The sequence below is a fragment of the Erinaceus europaeus genome, chromosome 1 (genome assembly GCF_950295315.1).
Source record: "Erinaceus europaeus chromosome 1, mEriEur2.1, whole genome shotgun sequence".
NCBI classification, from domain to species: Eukaryota; Metazoa; Chordata; class Mammalia; order Eulipotyphla; family Erinaceidae; genus Erinaceus; species Erinaceus europaeus.
The window spans coordinates 62,327,439-62,331,264 of NC_080162.1; positions in this window are offsets into that span (position 1 = coordinate 62,327,439).

Consider the following 3,826-nt stretch of genomic DNA (forward strand, 5'->3'; position numbering starts at 1 on the left):
TTAGCATCTATCTGACTCAGATACTGGCATACAATTTTTTGTTGTTGTTGGGTATCTCTGATTTTGATATCAGGATGATGTTCATGTCGTAGAAGTTTGAAGGGAGAATTACTTTGTCTTCAATGCTTTGGAAAAGCTTTAAAAAGCATAAGTACAAAGTCTTCCTTGAAAAATTTTTTTAGAATTCATTTGTAAAGTCATCTGATCCAGGACTTTTATTGTTGGGAAGATTCTTGATAGCTGTTTCAATTTCTTTGACAGCGGTTGACCTGTTCATGTTTTCTACTTCCCCTTGGTTCAATTTTTCAAAGCTTATAAGTTTATAGGAAATTTTCCTTTTCTTTCAGGTACTCTAGCTTGGTGATATGTAGAATTCAGGTTCATAGAATCCTTGCATGATATTTTGGATTTCTGTGATGCTCATTCTGTGAACCCTAATCTCCTCTTCCATTTACAATGCTACTTTTAAAATAACTTTTTAATTATCTTTATTTATTTACTGGATATAGACAGTCAGAAATAGAGAAAGGAAGGGGTGATAAGAGAGGGAGAAAGATAGAGAAACACCTGAGTCCTGCTCCAGCACTTGCAGAGCTTTCCCCCTGCAGGTGGGGACCAGGGCCCTGAACTCAGGTCTTTGTGCACCATAAAATGTGTGCTCAATCAGGTGCACCACCGCCTGGCATCTACAGTGATATCTGTTTGATTCCTCTCTCCTTTTTCAGTGGTCTGGCAAGGGGTTCTCAATTACGAACCAACACTTAGTTTGAAGAACCAACACTTAGTTTCATTGATCTTTTGTACAGTTTGGACTTTTTCTAGTTTCCTAATATGTGCCTGTCTGGCTGTGAATTCCCTTCTGAGTACTACCTTAGCTGTGTCCCAAATATTTTGATATTTCATGTCTTCATTTTCATTTGATTCTAGAAACATTATTTGACACAATAGTTGCTAAGCAATGCACTGAATACACCATTCCACTATCACCATTACTATTGAACATAGTTTTGAACATTTCCACCATAGCAATTAGGCAAGATAAAGAGATTAAAGGTATATATATTAGAAGAGAAGAATTTATAAACTGCCACTATTTGCAGATAGTTTGATAATATAAATGGAGAAATCTAAATAATCCAGCAGGGAATGTCTGGATTTTATCAAGTAATATAGTAAGGTGAAAGGTTAAAAATTAAACACACAAACATCAGTGGTATTAATTTTATTTATGCAATCACTAAGTCAGAAGAAGAAATCTAGAAGCCATTCCCATTTACTATAGCAGCAAAACAATAAAATAAGAATAAATCTAACAAGTGAAAGACCTGTACACTAAAATATATGTCATTACTCAAGGATATATATTTAAAAAAATACAAAGAAGTAGAAAATATTCCATGTTGATGGGTTGAAAGAATCAACATCATCAAAATGAACATTCTACTCGGAGTTATATAGAAATTTAATGCAAATACAATCAAGGTCCCACTGTTTTTTTAAGAGAATAGAGCAAAAGAAACATTTATATGGAGCTAAAGAATACATAATATCACCAAAGTAATATTTAGAAAGTAAGAACAGAACTGGAGGCATCATGATCCCAGATTCAGATCTCATACTTTATTATAGGTTCATTTTAATAATAACTGCTTGGTATTAGGACAAAAATAGGCATACTGACTAGTGAAATAGAATTGTGATCCCAGAAATAAAGCTCCCACACCAATGGGTATCTAATTTTTGACAAGGGAGCCGAAATTATTAAATAGGTAAAGAAGAGTCTCTACACCAAATGGTGTCAGGAAAATTGGGTTGGAATATGGGGATGAATGAAACTGAACTACTACATTTCATGACACAAAAATTAAACTCCACATAAATCAACAACTTGTATGTTAGACCAGAAACTATCAAATACTTAGAGGAAATATTGCCAGAAATATTTCCCATCTAATTTTATAGGTATCTTCAATGATATAAATCCAATTGCAAGGAAGATTAAAACAAAAATAAACAAAAAAATTTGAAAAGTTCCGCACAGCATAGAAGCCACCAGCCAGACAAGGAAAGCCTTTACAGACTGGGAACTTTTCTTTATATGCCATATATGAGACAAAAGGCTAAAAACCAAAATATATAAAGAACTCACCAAATTCAGCAACAAAAAATAAATGTACCCATCCAAAAGTGGGGAGAAGATACGAACAGAATATTCATCAAAGATAAGATCGAAAGGGCCAACAAACATGAAAAAAAATACTCTAAATAATACTACTCAGCTATTAAAAATAGTGATTTCATTGTAATAGTGATTTCATTGTTTTCAGTGCATCTTGGATGGAGCTTGAAGAAATCATACTAAGTTAAATAAGTCAGAAACAGAAGGATGAATACAGGATGATCTTACTGTCAGGCAGAAGTTGAAAAACAAGATCAGAAGAGAAGACACAAGTAGAACCTGAACTGTAGTTGGTGTATTGAACCAAAGTAAAATACTCTGGGATGCGTATGGGGGAGAGTACAGGTCCAAAAAGTATGACGGAGGACCTAGTGGGGATTGTATTTGTTATGTGGAAAACTTAGAAATGTTATGCATGTACAAACTATTGTATTTACTGTCGAATGTAAATTAAAACATTAGTTCCCCAATAAAGAAATTAAAATCAATAATAATAAAGACAGAAGGATGAATATGGGATGATCTCACTCTCAGGCAGAAGTTGAAAAACAAAACCAGAAGAGAAAACACAAGTAGAACCTGAACTGGAGTTAGTGTATTGCACCAAAGTAAAAGACTCTGGGGGGCCAGGTGGTGGCACACCTGGTTGAGCGAACATGTCTCAGTGAGCAAGGACCCAGGTTTGAGCCCCTGGCCCCCACCTGCAGGAGGAAAGCTTCACAAGTGGTGAAGCAGGGCTGCAGTCATCTCTCTGTCTCTCTCCCTCTCTGTATTCCCCCTACCGTCTTGATTTCTGTCTCTATCCTATAAAAAAAAAAAAATATATATATATATATATAGACTCTGGGGTGCATGGGTGGGAGAGTACAGGTCCTGGAAAAGGATGATAGAGGACCTAGTAGGGATAGTATTGATAAGTGAAAAACTGAGAAATGTCATGCATATATAAGTGATTGTATTTACTGTTGACTGTAAAATATTAATCCCCCAATAAAGAAATTTCAAAAAATGATTAACAAGATTGTAAGATAACAGGTATACTACATATATATATATATATATATATATACAGATATATATATATATATATTCTAAGTCATTGTCAAAGAAATTCAAATAAAGATGACAATGATATATCTCTCTACCCCTGTGGGAATGTTTTACATCAAAAACAATAGCAACAACAAATGCTTTATTGACTGTGAGGATAAAAGAATCTTCCTTCACTGCTAGTGGGACTGTAAATTGGTCCAATCCCTGTGGAAAGCAGTCTGAAGAACTCTCAGAAGGCTAGAAATGGACATAGCCTATTCCATAGTGATTCTTCTCCTAGGGATATATCCTAAGGAACAAAACACATCAATACAAAAAGAGATGTGCACACTTACATTCATAGCAGCACAGTTTGTAATAGCCAAAATCTGGAAGCAACCCAGCTGTCCAACAACAGATGAGTGGCTGAGCAAGTTGTGGTCTATATACACAATGGAATATTACTTAGTAATTAAAAATGGTGAATTTACCTTTTTATCTCATTTTGGATGGAACTTGAAGGAATCATGGTAAGTGAGATAAACCAGGAAAAAAGTTAATATTAGATGGTTTTATTCATAAACAGAAAAGTAAGAACAGAAAGGGGAAATACAA